This window comes from Rattus norvegicus, chromosome 6 (genome assembly GCF_036323735.1).
Source record: "Rattus norvegicus strain BN/NHsdMcwi chromosome 6, GRCr8, whole genome shotgun sequence".
NCBI classification, from domain to species: Eukaryota; Metazoa; Chordata; class Mammalia; order Rodentia; family Muridae; genus Rattus; species Rattus norvegicus.
Genome location: NC_086024.1, coordinates 28,689,068 through 28,704,835, shown reverse-complemented (window position 1 = coordinate 28,704,835; position 15,768 = coordinate 28,689,068). Strand labels below are relative to the sequence as shown.

At 42.7% G+C, this 15,768-nt stretch overlaps 1 protein-coding gene and 1 long non-coding RNA gene across 5 annotated transcripts in view; both read right to left on the bottom strand.

Annotated features, from left to right (window-relative positions):
• Positions 1-15,768, bottom strand: part of Alk (ALK receptor tyrosine kinase) — a 719,891-nt gene that overhangs the window by 646,486 nt on the left and 57,637 nt on the right. The window lies entirely within an intron of this gene.
• Positions 1-15,768, bottom strand: part of LOC108351183 (uncharacterized) — a 104,630-nt gene that overhangs the window by 43,344 nt on the left and 45,518 nt on the right. For 2 of the 3 annotated variants that reach the window (XR_005486290.2, XR_005486292.2), the window contains 2 exons: positions 3,160-3,207; positions 619-723 (listed from right to left, as the gene is read on the bottom strand). This is a non-coding gene — a long non-coding RNA (uncharacterized LOC108351183). Of the gene's footprint in view, positions 1-618; positions 724-3,159; positions 3,208-5,641 lie in introns of all 3 variants that reach the window. The other variant, XR_005486293.2, reaches the window with a different exon arrangement.

The following is a 15,768-nucleotide window of genomic DNA, read 5'->3' as shown; positions in this document are numbered from 1 at the left end:
AAATGTCTGCCTTCCCTCCCAGGGCGTCCTACTCACACCTTCCTCTTGTCTTATCTCCCTGCCCCTCAGAAGAAGGAGCCCTGCCTCCTCCTGTCCTTTCTGTGCCTAGCAGAGAGGCAAATACATAATGAGTGTTTAATGTGCATTCATGGATCAGCCTGACACTTATATCCCGACTTTTCCTCCCCTTATTAGAGTGTAAGCTCTAATTAGGACAATTAACTGCCTCTATTGGGTTGTAAGGGGATGTTTTAAAATTACAATAGCATGTTATTGACCAGAAAAGGCTCTTCCTTGCTCAGAACCCTTTAACAGCTTCCAATTGACTTGAATACAAACTCCCAAGTCTTTCCCTGGGTTACAAGGCCCAGTATTTGGCTGTGCTGTTAATTTCTACCAGCTCTTCCTTTGCTCTGACCACTTTTGAGACACTTCAGTTTTTCATTTGTTTTCCTTTAGGCTCTGGGGGTAGGGGTGGGGTGTTAACCGAGAGCCTTGTGTGTGCTCAGAGAGCACTCTACCACTGTGTCATTTTTAGTTTCCAAAGCTCACACCCACGGCAGGATCTTCCTCTAGAATAGCGTCCCCAGTCCACTGGCCTATCCACACTTTATCTACCTTGATTCTGATTATATTCTCCAGGGTTATCCAGCTCATCTCTTCCAGTGGTTTTCAAAGTTGGGTGTGAGTCAAAAATCTCAGGGGCCTTCTGTTTCAGCAAGTCTAGAAGAGAGTCGGAAAGGCTTTATTTTCATCTTGCCCCTGATCGATTTTGCTCCTGACCCAGGGACCATACTGAGAAGACCATGGACCCCTATTCTTATCCTCCTCACCAGACCAACTCCTTAAGGGTAAGGATGGAGTCAAATGTGTGAAAGAAAATATCTCATATTCCTGCCACTTAGTTTCACCAAAGTACTTTTGCGCCTGTCTTGTTTGAGCTTTAAATCATCTCCGGGAGTCAGGCAGAGCATGCACAGAAGCTCCTGTTCTGTGATCGTTCTATTTGGCATTTGGCTGGCTCAGGAACGGTAAGGAATGGCTCAGATATGGTCAGTTCATATGGAGGGTAAGCAGGGCTTTGGGTAGGAGAGCCCATAGCATCTTGGTGTGTTTCCAAGAGAACGTTATTGTTACTGTGTCCTAGCCATATCTGCCTGCAGGAAAACAGAGAAAAGAATGAAGCGATCATTGATTCTTCTTCTCCTCTCTTCCTTTAACAAGCCACATGGGACTGAGAAATGCAGCCTGTCTGCAGCATTTACCCCATGGCCAATGGCACCAGCTGGATCCCTAGCAGCAGGTATGCTAAGTGTAGTTAGTGCATCCAGGGTAACAAAAGCACACAAGGCCTTCACTCCCTGTAGCTACACAGCCTTCCCCAGTTATCGCTAATCTGGCAGGTGTGGGTGGGCTGTATAGGAGCATGAATGGAGCTTTTGTTTTCTCTCAGCTGGAATCCACCTGGACTTCTTAGCGTCACCAGGCTCAGAAGACAGATGGAAGGCTTACATATCATCACCCAAGATGGGCCATGCCAGCCAGATATGACCATGACAGCTGCCTTTTGCTCTGTTCAGAGATGTGGAAAAGGTCCCTCCACAGAGCTGTCAACCCTAGAAGCAGACGTTGGAATTGGACAAGCAGCACGCGCAGCAGAAAATCCAGTAGTTCCGGGAGCCTCCTTGACAAATGTTCCCTTCGCTCAAATCACCTACTTACAATTCTTGATGGCATCCGACCCAGTGGGTGCATTTCACAGCTGCTGTGGATGGACTGTGTCCCTGAAAATGTATGCTGAAGCTAAGTCCGCTGTGTGAGTATGTTCGGAGGTGTCACCTTGAGCAGTAGGTCATGAGGTAGAGTCTTCATCAAGAGGGATATGCCTCCATAAATGGACAAGACCACAGCACTTGCAATGGCACTGGTTTGCTGGCTTCTTCCTTTCCCACAGGCACCCATTTGTTCTTCCTGTGTCCCTCTGTCCATATCAACCACCTTGGTTCCACCATCTAGCCTGATAAATAGCACTTCTATCCTTCCTGTTACTTAAACCAAAATTCCAGGCTTCCTCCTTAAAGCTTTTATGATCCCCCTGGATACTCATCTGGAAGCAAGTTGTATTAACTGTAACGCCATACACGCCAGCCACTCTCACCCACTCATGGGTCCGCTTCCCTTCTGCCAGCCATGCAACCCCATCACCCCTTGTCTGAACCTTCTTCCTACCTCTGCTCTCCTCCCAACCTGCTCCCCATTCTCAGTCCTCAGCAATCTTCACATATCATCTGCCCACTTCATCCTCTGCAAAAGCTTCCCCTGAACTTTGGATAAAATCTAGTCCCTTCCAATGGCCCTAGGGACCTGCAGGAAGCCATCTGCCTGACTCATGCTCCTCTTTTCCCTCCTTGGTCAGTCTTCATGGAAACTCACCTGTCAGGTTGCCAAGCCCCTCTCCATGGCCCTTACCCCTTAGGCCCATGTCCTACCCTGGTGCACCCACTGCAGGTTGAGTCTCTCTCACTCTTCACTGGCCAATTTAACTGTCACTTCAAGGAGGCTCTCACTGTGCACAATATTTATACAATATTTTCTGTTCGCACTATCATTTGTGGATTACTATAACTTATTTTCCTGGTCACATGCTGTGAGACATTTTAGGCCATTTCCGACTTTAGCATAGTAATCCAAAAGTTAAATATCTCAACTGAATCTTCTAGCATCCTGCAAATATTCCCTTAAAATAGACCAATAACATTTGAATTTAATTTTTATTTATGTATGTGCTATTTACCTAGCGCCTCTGTACCACAAAATATTCCAAATGCTTCTCTAATGGCTACATCGATATTGAATACAGGTTTTGTGGTTAAGTGTAGTGTGTGTGTGTATTTCATTCTGGCAAAAGCATTCAGTGTGAGTGCTAGCCTCTTTCCTTCCTTAAGGCCCATCTTATTGACAAAACTTTAAGTGTACAATACAGTATCTACCTACTCCATTAGACACAACCTCTGTGAAAGTGAGTAAGATGGCGTTCTTGCTTCCGCTGTCAGCAACACAATCCATCGTTTTCCTGGGGTGTGGATTGGAGTGTGGCGTTTAAAGGGGCTCACTCAGTATTAATCAGAGAATGAACAGGCACCTTGGCCTCTTGCTTACATGGTCTCATTTGATCTTCCAGGCTCCCCTATGAAAACATTCTTCTTTCTATAATTGAACACACAAAGACTCATAAGTAAAGAGTAAGTAAGGAGTAGGGCCTAAGCCTGCAAGAATTCTTAGCTCTAGTGTTCCTGTTGGTCAGAACTGCTGCCCCAAGACATGAGTGTTCCTGTCTGTGTAGCACTGTGCTCCACATGGGTGGAGAATGACACAGGCAAGGTTTCCCTTTCTTCTTTCCTTCTATCAAAAGATGGTTGTCTCATGCCCCTGGGGATATGGAAATGTAAAAATGAGGACCTTGATTAATAGGTCTATATATAACCTTTAATTAATTGGTCAGCATCCAAGGATTACACCCTTGAACTTTAGGAAAAATTAACAGAAGAGCTTCTAAAAATTAATGAGTAGAAATCAACATACTGACAGCTGTCTCCACGTCCTCCTGCAAGAAGTGTATACAAGAAAAAAAGTGGTTCTTGCATTAGAGTCACAAGGTCACAGATGGGAGACCTAAAGATCTGGCCTATGTTGTCTCAAGGAAGACTTGGCTTTGGGTGCCGAGAACATCCCTGATCAAATCTAGTCTTCTTCAATTATTCAGTTGTTTATTTCCCTCTGATTTGCTATGTATATAGAATCATCAAATTTTTAAACCCCCAAGTACCCTAACGATCATGTTTTGTTTCTTTAATATATGACCCCATTTATTCAGATGACATTAATTTGAAATTCATGATAATTACATAAACATTGAGTAAGCAGTACTGTGGATCCTTCCAACTGAAATATGCATATTCTCTTTACTGATACGACGCCTCTCTTAGCAAAGATGTGAGGTGACTGCATGATCAGTGCATTGAAGGTCTCCAAAGGAGGAAGGAGGAAAATGGGTGACAGAGATGCAGGTAAGACCTACTCTTCCAGGTTCAGAAGTGTCCGAGGGCTGAATTTTGGCTCCACTACTTTCCAGCTGTGTGGCCTTGTACAAGTGACCAACCCAAGTTCCAGGTGCCTCATCTTTAAAGTGGGAGACAACTAATACAGTGAGAGGAGAGGAGTTTGAAGCTTCTGAGTGAAGTGTGCAGAGGTACAGAGCCAAGTCATCACTGAAGACCCAAAGAATTCACTTGGGTCTTTCTCGGACTAGACTCAAAGGGCTTCTATATATTGTGTTTCTACATTTAAAACTTTGAGAAAGCATCAAAAAAGAAGGAATATGGGGACTAAAAACCAAACAGATGACCCCACTCTGACTGATCTGAATCATGCTGATGGCCCTGGTGGAGTGTGCTCCTATCCCATGAGTTTTAAAAAGCAAAGGTCACAGTAAGGGACCAGGGAAGAATACTTTAAACAGTCAGAGCGCACTGAAGCTACAACAGACCGATTGAAATTCTTCAGCCCACTGGCAAAAGGATCCCAGCTTGTAATTGATACCCACAAAACCATGCCTACACAATGAAAGAGGAATATGGGGGAGCTGAGGTACATTCTGGAAATTGAGGGGAACATGCTGTCATTGAGTAAACAGGAATCCCATGGAATCTACAGCTTGGAGAGTAAGCGCCTAATAACGGTTGCTGATGGATGGTGCTTGATACTAATCGGCTCAAAGAGAAAAGGCTTCAGCTCAACAACCACCACTAAATGTTAGAGCCAGAGTGTTAACGTTTTTCTAATTAAACTTTTGTCTTGAGCAGATGTAAATTCACATGCAGTGATGAGAAATAATACCAAGATCCTATGATGCACCCCCATGCATTCCCTCCCAATAGTGACATCTTACATTAGTATAACATATAGCACAGCCACGGTGCAGGCATGGATACAGTCCAACCACTCTTGAGATTCCCCTACTTTCAGTTGTCCTTGCATGTCCAAACGCTTTTGTGTTTAGTTCCGCATAATTCTATTCTAGCCTATGAATTGGTTTCCATGTCCTCCAGCACCTCAAGAACCCACCTGCTGCTCTTTTCAAAGACTCTCACCTCCTTTCCGCCCCCATCCCTAACACCCTGTAACCACTAATCTATTCTCAGCTCTATAATTTTGTCATCTTTCATGTTATATAAATGGAATCATAGGTGCTGTAGCATTTTACAGATAACAGCACGCAATTATGCATGAGAAGCATCCCTTGAGGTGATAATTGAAACCCCAAAGCACATCTCCTGCTCTAACAGGGGGTTGCAGAAGGATGGGCCTCATGCACTTGAACTTTCTGACAGTCTCAGAAAATGACTACTTTGTCTCTTTTAGCAATCCGAGTATGGATGGTAGGGAAGGAGACAAAGAAAGGGTCAGTTAGAAACTGGATTTGTCCCAATGGAAGGGCAATGTGCTGGACCTCATGTAAATGGTGGGTATGTTGGAAAGATGAAGTATAACACGTCAGTCTCAGAGTGGTTTTGTTCAGTGAGTGATCAGCTCTTGTTTGGGCCTAAAAGGAAGTCCAGAGAGCCAGTATGGTAGAGCTCACCTGTGCTCAGGAAGCAGACACAGAACATTCAGAGGTTCAAGGTCATCTTCATCTATGTTGGCAGATTAAGGCCAGAACAGGAGTAGTAAGGGTCTCTTGAGGGCTATCCGAAAACAAAGCAAAAACCATCTAACTAGAACAAATCGAAGAATAAAAGACCCTTGAAATTAGCCTGTGCTTGCACTTGAAAACCAGACTTAAGCAAAGTGGGATCTATGAAGACTTCTCCAGAGGCTGAAATGGAGAACAAATCATTGTCAGGTAACTTTAAAAGGTCTCCTTAATGTCACATGTATGTGTTTAGTAGTCAACATCTTTTCATATCAATGAAGAGAGCTGGGCAGACACAAGAGTCTGGTGATGAGACCACCACAAAACCACAGGTGGGAAGAAAGAACCTGAAATAGAATCACTGAAGAAAAAAGAGTTTACAAAACATTAAGAGGAGGGCAGGGGCACTACATCACTGTGAAAAGTTCCGGGTTATACACAAAAGCCTAAGGAGCAGCAGAGTTCAAATCCCATGGAAACCCAGGCGCAGTAGCAGGCTCTGTAAACCCAGTGTTCCTACTGGGAGATGGGAGGTAGAGACAAGAAAATCCACAGAAGGTTGTGGGCCAATTAACTCAGCATAGGCAGTGACAAACAAGAGACCCTCAGACAAGGTAGAAGATTAGGACTAACAGAGAGGTTGTCCTCTGACCTCCAGACTCATGTTTAGCAAGCACTTACCTGCACTGTCACATAGACACACAGACACACAGACACATGCACACATAGACACACACAGACACACACACACACACAAACACGCAGACACACACAGACACACACACAAAGACACATGTATACATACAGAGATATACACAGGCACACAGACACACAGACACAGACACACACAAACACACACCCACACACCCACACATAAACATACACCCACACAACTACACACAAACACACAGACACACACAGAGAGACACAGACACATACATAGACACACAGACATACACAGATACATAGACACACACACACACACACACACACACACACACAAACACATACAGACAGACACAGACGCATACCATATCATACACATAGACACCAAAAGAGTTTTGTTTTTAGTTTTTTTTCTCTTGTTTTTTTTTATTGTTGTTGTTGGTTTGTTTTTTTTTTTAAGATAGGAAACAGGATTTTCTGCAAGTGGGAGAGAAAGGTAAAAGTCTGTTGTAGCCCAGATTTGTAGCCTGAGTAAAGAGGAAGCTTGGAGACAGGAGAAAGTTTGTCATGAAGACAGGAGGTACAGGGATACAGACAGGGGCAGAAGAAGGTGGTTTGTCATGTAGACATGGCAGGTCAAAGGTCCTTTTCATAGTAGGAACAAACTGCTGCTTGGCCACAGCTGCGATCAAAACAGCTGAGAGGGCAATGGAAGGAAAGAAGAGAAAATTTAATTTGGCTCACAGTGTCAGAGAGTCTAAACTACTGTGTGGCTTCATCCTTGATATTATAGCAAGAGGACTACAGCACCCAAGGAGGGTAAAGAGAAGTAGGGACTATAGAAGGTCCTACACCCTCCCACATCTTCCACATGAGGCACACTGCCCAAAATTTCCACCACCTGAAAAAAACAATGTCACCTTCCAGGGACCAGGCATTTACAGAAGAATTATGGGTGACATTTCCTATTCAAACCATGACATGAACATTGGAAAGTTGGGAATGGCAGTATGCAGCTTGGGAAAGGTAACAGCTAGACAGCAATTTGGCAATCCTGTTCCTCATAGGTATCAGAGTGGATTTCAGGGGCCAGGGGGGACCTATAATGGCTTATAGTTCACACAGGAAGAGTGAATAAGAAGTCAGAAAAAAGAATGTGCATATGGATGAAAGGGGGAAATGTCATTCCAAGCAGTTACACACTGCTGTGTACTCCAAGGGACTGGAGTAACTGAAGGGTAGGTCTCCACAATCTTCCCCTGAGAGCCATAGCCTAGGGATTGTCTCAAAAGAAGAGTGTGTGTGTGTGTGTGTGTGTGTGTGTGTGTGTGTGTGTGTGTGTGTAAATATGTCATGGAATACATTTTATTATAAATTAGAAATATGCGTTCAAATTTTTAAATGATACACACAAACTGTACACATTGATGAGATTCTGTGTTGTGTTTTTGTACATGTACATGTATTTATCATGCAATGTTCAAATGAAAGTAGAAAATCTATCTCCTCTAATATGTATCCATGCAGAAAGGATGTTAAATCCTCCTATCTTGTCTCTTAAATGTTTACAGTGTGTTATCGCTATCTACAGCTACCTTACGGGCACAGCAGGGCTTCTCTCCTCATCCTTGTCTGTTATTTAACATCAACCACAACCATTCTCGTGTTCCCCATTTTCTTACTCCATTCCCAGACTCTGGTGAGCACCATTATATTCTTAATACCTCAGGGATGAACTTTCTAAGATTTCACATATAAATGAGACTTGTGTGTGTGTGTGTGTGTGTGTGTGTGTGTGTGTGTGTGTGTAAATATGTCATGGAATGCTGTGGAGGTCAGAGGACAACTTGTAGGAGTCAGTTCTCCCCTTCCACCATGGTGTTAGTCCCCGGAATCAAATTCGGATTGTCAGTCTTGGCAGCAAAGAAAGTACTAGGCCCAGGTAACCTATTTACCAGCTAATTCCATTTTATGGCTCCAAATGGAGGAATTCCTAATGAAAGAACTTTTGATAATGTTGCAGGTGTGTTTGTTTGTTTTCCTGGTTCCTTGAGAAAGGGCAACTTTAGAAGTGTGTCCCAAATTCTATTACAGCTAACATTTACCATAGCTGCTGTTAAGAATTCTCTTGTTTAATAATGAGAAATGGTAATGTCTGCAGAGGGTTCTAGCAGCTAAGGCAAGGAGCAAAAAGCAGAGAAGAAGCCAGGAAGACAAGGATAAGAACCGTAGTGGTTATCAAGCTTTCTTGGATCATTCAAGCAGAAAAATCAATAGGAGAACTTTGGACTTGAAATGCACTTTAAGCCCAAGGGACCTAGAGACACAAACACACAGCAGCCACAGAATGAGCACTCTTCTCAGTGCCTATGGGATATTTATTCAGATAGACCATATGGTTACACCACGAAAGAAGTCTGAACACATTTACCAAGACTGAAATCATATTGAATATATTTTCTGACCACAATGATATGAAATCGTACATCAATAATAGAGGGAATTTCTGAGTATATGGAAATAGAACAATATGCTATAGAGCAGCCAAGGAGCGAGAAGGAAATCAAAGCAGAAATTTAAGAAATCTCTTGAGACCAAATTTGTAAACCTAACATAACCAAACCTATAGAAAGAATTCAGAAAAAATTATTTTAAGAGCTCAATATTGTCAATAAACATCTTTATTGTTAAAAAAGGAAAGAGCCCACATTCCAGAGGCAAAGGCAGACAGTTCTCTGCGTTCAAATCCAGCCTGATCTAGGTAGCAAGTTTCAGGGCAGCCAGGGCTATAGAGTTAGACTCTGTCTCAAAAAAAAAAAAAAGCAATAAAATAAAATAAAGGAAAAGGTCTGGAGTGTGGCAGAACTGTAGAGCACTTTTCTGGTACACTGTGGTCCTGAAGTTTGATCCTGCAAACAGTAAAAATAAAATAAACAATCTAACAGACACCATAAGGAACCAGAACAAGCTATGCCACAGTTATCAAAGAGAACAGCAGTCCCAGAGCAAAAATAAATGAAAATGTCTAGAGAAGCAGCAGAGAAGGTCAACGAAACAGAGAGTTGGTGATCTGAAAGCACAAATTGGCAAACCTTCAAATAGACTAAGAAAAAGATGGAGAAGATCAAAACAAATAAAATCAGAATGAAACAGGCAACTTTACATGTTACACCACAGAATACTAGGATTATGAGCCCCTATGAACAATTACATGCTAACAAATTGAATATCCTACAAGTGGGTAAGATATAAAACTTGCAATGACTGGAGTGTTCAATTTATGACCTGCCCACATTGATAAGTGACTCTTGTTAGAAATTCTTAATAAACAAATGACAAGGAGAGACACATGAGTAACTGAAACATAAAACTGCAAAGAAAACTCTAAAATATAATAGCTTACTGGCAGAATTCTACTAAACTTTTAAGGAATAGAACCAATGCTCTCAAACTCTGCTAGATTATTGAAGAAGATGTACTATTTCTAAATTCATGTCGGAAGGCCATAATCAGTATGATAACAAAGCCAGAGAAGCCCTCTTCAAAAAAGGAAAATTATAGGTCAATATCTCTGATGAAGATAGATAAAAAATCCACAGCAACATAGGAAAAAGTTAAAATGGACAGGATATACCCATCAAATTATGGCCATATAATTGTATTTATACCCGTGGACCAGCCTTGATCTTAGAAATGCTGTTTTTCACTGGGTAGTGGTAACTATGGAGACCCATCACTAGGTCAAAGTGCTAAGAACAAGTGACATCTCTATCACCCTTCCCAAGGCTCAGAGAAAGACAAGGTGGATGGAATGCAACAGCCCCAGAGGCAGGGTGGAGTATGGTGGAGTGTCACCTTCAAAAAGTGACATCACTGGTCCACTTGTGATCCCACAGCATACATGATACCTGCACAAGACCTGTGCAAGACTGGGCCTGCTAAATTCTGTCATAGGGAGGGAGAAAGAACTGGGGGAAGGTACACACACACACACACACACACACACACACACACACAGAGAGAGAGAGAGAGAGAGAGAGAGAGAGAGAGAGAGAATGGTAGATTAAGGAGGATCACGGGACTCCACCCATTCCTAGAGGGAGGAGTCATAAGGTTCCACCCATCCCGTGGTCACTGAATGGTCAAGGGTATAAGAAGAGATCTTTTCTTCAGGAGTTTAACCTCTGGTAGGGAGCCCATGTTCCCATAAATAACCTTTCACCCAGGATCCTATAAGCAACCCTAATAAAACCCACTCAGTTATCAAAAAAAATCAAACAAAGGAATAAATAAGACATAAAAATAGAAGTGGGATGAGGTAGGAAGAAGGTGTTCAGTAGGAGTTGAAGAACAGAGAAGGTAACAAGTGACTGTGATAGAAGCTTATATAAATATATAAGATGACACCAAAACCCACTATTATGTTTAATCAACATGTTACTAAAAATTTTAAAAAGAAGTATAAAATACACTAACAAGCTAATTTAATAACATTAAAAGAATCGTTGATCAAAATCAAGTGGTATTTATCTCTGGAGTACAAAGACAGCTCATATATGTGATCAATATATGTGATATGTCACGTTAAGAGATCAAGTCCGTGGCCGTCTCAATGGATGCAGAAAGGAAACATCATAATATTCCACATTGCTTCCTAACAAAACTGCTTGACACTTTGGGTGGGAGAGAACATACTGCAAATATTAAAACTCCCATGTGACAAGCCCACTGATTGGCACATATGTCCTATGAAGAAGAGCTGAATGCCTTACAGAGAGGCATGCCCACTCTCGCCACTTCAGTCTGACATGGCACAAGAGGAAAGTTGAGTCACAACAGAGTAAGGGAAAAATAAAGTCCACCTTAGCCCTTCATCTAAAAAGCAACTCAACTAGAATTGAAGACTTAAACCTAAGACCTGAGACTGTAAAACTACTAGAAGAAAAGACCGGGGGAAATGCTTTCTGACATGTGTCTAAACAAAGAGTATCTGGATTTGATCCCAAAAGCATAGGCAAGAAAAGCAAAAGGTAAAAAGCAAATTGGATTATATCCAAATAAAAAATTACATGCAGCAAAGGAAACTTTAAATGCAATGAAGAGAAAGCTCGTACTTGAAGAAAGTATTTATAAACCATGTGCCCCATAATGGGTTAATATACACATATCTATGGATGTCAACCAACTTAATAGACAGTCCAATTTAAAAAATGGGCAAGAACCTGAAAAGACATTTCTCACAAGACAACATGCAAAGGGCCATGGGTATAAGAAAAAGTACACAATATCACTAACCGTCAAGGAATGTAGGTGAAAGTCACAATGAAATATTACCTCCCACCTTCTAGGATCAGTTACTGTGGAGTCAGAGACTGTAGAGCTAGTATGTTGACTATAATTTAACTGGGTAAGTAATGGTCTGAGAGCTGAACCATCTGAAGATCTAGAAGAGATGCAGAGTAATTCTGGAGTGCCACAGGGTGAATAGTGTTTATGGACAGAAATAGGAAGTAAAATACAAAGGTAGTGCATGGCTTAAAACTTGGATTTGCCATCTTGAATGGGGTTAGAGTAGATGGCTTCCTGTGCATGACTGAAGTGGGGCTGCTGTGATTGACTTCAGCTAAGCTACCCATTACAAAACTAGTGTGACGGTCTTTACACATCAAATTAAGTGTGGTTTATGATTTGGAGAAATGGGCCAAACTTCAGTCTATATGAAAGCAGCTTTAGGTAAACTTAATGAACCATAATGATATGACAGAATGAAAAAAGAACAAGGTGCCAGTGAGGAGGAAGAGAAGGAGGAGGAGGAGCAGGAGGACAAAGAGGAAGAGTAGGAGGAGAAAAAGAGAGGCCATTTCACCTTCGGACAGGATGTGAACTAGTTCAGTAACTATGCAAAATGGATGGAAACATTTCTCAACATATATGCAATTCTGCTTCTTGGTTTATAGACAAAGGAAATGAAGTAGTTGCCCATGAGCATTCAAAAGAGCTGGGATTTGAGGTCCAGTCTGTTTAACTTGTCTGTTCTGTCCCTAGCTACCCCCTTACAATCTATGTGTCCCTGTATATACCTCACTATAATCATGGTATCTACACCAGGTGTCTAACATGCTCTGATCTCCCTGCTCTGGACAGCCTAGCTCCTCCTGTGTGGAGCCTTGGTGGGAGAGAACTCCTTGCTCTCTAAAAGCGAGAGCTTTCTCTTTATTCCCATCTTTTGTCCTTGGTCTATTTCCCCACAGCACTCATTTTGATATGCAATTATTTCCTCTTCTGCATAGTTATGTGTCTCTTCCTACCCCTATGATGCATAGCATCATGACACCTGATATAATATCTTTCTCTTTTACCATTTTGCTGATTAATCCTGCTGTGGTTCCTATCATATAGTCAGTAAATATTTGCTCAATAAATGGATAATTAAACAATGCATTTGCATTGTATTTCTCCACTATACTAACTCATTCTATGATGGGAGTAAAGAACACAGAGAAAAAGAAAGAAAGGTTACATCTATCAGATGGGTCAAAGAGATCATACCTCATGTTACACAAAGGGCCCCATTGCTAAGATGTCTCTAATGACAAGAGAGTGTGTGACCCGTGTGTCTTTAAAGAAAGAACAGTGCTTTTCCTATAAGAAATGTGTGTAGAAATAGCAGTTCAGCATGCCAGTCACATGGTGATGACAAACACCTTCAGGCTGTCCCCTGAAGGACACTAGAGCTCAGGCAGGGCTGATATCCATCAAAGGTGTCAGAGATGTCAGCCAGGTTGTCTCAGCCTTACTCTGGCCTAATTCTATTGAGTTCAATGGCTTTGTCCTGTCAGCCCAAGGCAGAACTCTACAGGCAACAAATCCACAGAACCAGTGGCTGGGGAGGTAGGGTGGTCAGGTTCATTGAAATCTGTCCAACATTGTCAAGACCTCCTTGCCACTCTCAGGTGACCTGCTCCAGGCTATGCACTTGCTGGTTTACCTCCCTGTTGAGCATCTGTCCAGAGCTGTTTCAAGGGAATGGTGTTAGCGCAAGGGCAAGGTTACCAGGAGCTAAAAAGAGACAAAGGAGAAGAAAGGTGAGGACCTCTCTTTAAAAGCTAGGGAAATACCTCTTCAAATTTGGTTAAGAGCTTGTCCTGGCACTTAAGTTCAACTTTCCTGAGCTCAAGGTTCTAGGCTAGCTCCAAGGTCATCTGAAAGCAATGGAACCCAGTACCCAACCTGACCTCCCACATCTGACTCCAGCTAAGTTCAGCCTCACTGGGCTTCTACTGGGAAGTTCTCATCACAGATGTTATAGATGATGCAGGTTTTCTATTGCAGTGAGTGTATTAATGACAATCATTGGGGTTATCATCACCACCGTCACAGTCATCATCATCATCATCATCACTGTCCTAAGATACCTTAAGTTTTAGAACCCTTCATGGCCTACTAAGCCCCTTTGGAAAACGAGGATCACGTAATTCCAACAGCTGCTGCCCTACTCGGAACACAAGAAATGTCTTGCCAAGAGTTTTGTCACACTAGTTTAGAATCCAATTCACACAAGTTCTAGCCCAGAGGAGATTTGCTAGGAAACAGATTCTCTAACAGAACATAATAACAGGTAATGAACCAGGCATCCACAGCACACAGGAGCTGGGATATGGGCAGCCCTGGGGAGCCTATCCATCGCCTTCTTGGGTTTCTAATCTGCTTTGTTAATTTCTCATTATTTGATTGGCTTCCTCTGGCACCCAAACTGAGTTTCTGAGTGTTGTACAAAGCCATCCACACGTCTAGACACTCATGGGTTCACCATCTCTCTTTATAGTCATCCTCCCTGCCAGAAAACGTTCTTCTATTCCCAAGACTGCAGAGTAAAGAACCCCTGGCTCTCCTGTGCTCAGATGTCCATCCTTAGGTTCCTTCTACCTGCTGTCCAAGTACAGTGTTTGCGATGCAGGAGGAGTTAGGGAGACAGAAAGTCTGTCTAGCATGAGGATTTGAAAGCTGGAGAGAAATCACCCAAGAGTCTATGTGGCATACAGTAATTCAAAGGCTTATTAGTGCTACTGATGTTGTTGCTATTGTCTAAGACCACTGTGCATGCAAGAGTCAGAACCTGAAACCTAGTTCCCAAATGCTCAAAATGTTTCTGCTAGGGCCCTAGGGTTCCAGGGAAAAGACTGTACTCTGGTTATGCAGGTACGTCTCTGGCGTTCATCCCTGTGCATCGTAGAGCCCTGACATTTGAATATGTTGGGTTCGTGGTTGCCTCTACTCTCTGTAAAATCACAGCAACATCACTGTTTCCCTTCAGGACCAGCACGTGGCACACGGATACACTGCTATGCAAATAAGATCTGAGAGCAGTTCCCCAAACCCATAACCCATGTTTTTTAAAAAAAAAAAAAAAAAGCACGAAGGCAGGAACCTGCAATCCCAGTTCAAAATTGGGTGACTTCCAAATGCTTACTAGCCAGTGAGCCTAGTCTAATCAGCAACGCTGAAAGACCCTGTTTCCCACAAAAAAAGCACCTGAAGAAAGACAGCCAAAATTGACCTCTGCAAGTGCATGTGCATGGCACACACACACACACACACACACACACACACACACACACACACACACAAAATGGGTGAGAGGACAGACAGAGACTGACTTCTGACTGCTTCAGAAAAGATTCTTCCTTTCAGGAGAAATGAGGCTCTTTAACCCACCCCTACCCTTAGAGAGGATATCTTCTTCTTCATCATCATCTTCTCTCATCCATATAGCATAGCTTCAGAAACCAAATGCACTCCTATTGACTCTGGAAACTACAGGGAAAGGAGGGATAGCGAGCCTTGTGAGTGTTTGCAGAACAACACTGGAGATTGCAATGCACGCACACTGAGGGACTTGGACAGGAGGAGCTGGCAGCATCTGAGGCGTCTCCGAGGTTGTGCCAACTCAGTGTGTGGTCGGCACAAAGCTCTCACAGTCTACTAGGAGCCAACAGGTTTAGTGGACCCTGTCTAAGGACTAAACCTACTTGTGAGTGGAAGAATTTTTAATTTCTATGGTAATAAGGAGCTTAAATTCCATTTCTATTTACAGGCTAAACTTCTGTGCTATATCCCCATGCCCCAGGCTGATCACTATGATATGCAGATTTCCCAGGGCCTGGCAGTGACTAAAGAGAAACTACATGAGGACAAATTACAGTTAGAAGATAAAAAGAACTCTGTGATTAAAGAAGCTGAGAGATGCCGAAACAGAGACAGGATTGAAGGGGAAAGGCCTTAAAGGCTCATACAAGACGAGCCAGACAGAGTCCATTTCAACGCTTGGAAACCCCAAACCTCTTACATTAGCCATGGGGGGCAAGGCAAGTAACCCCCAAAGACTCCTTGGGGTTCCTCTGCTAATCTAA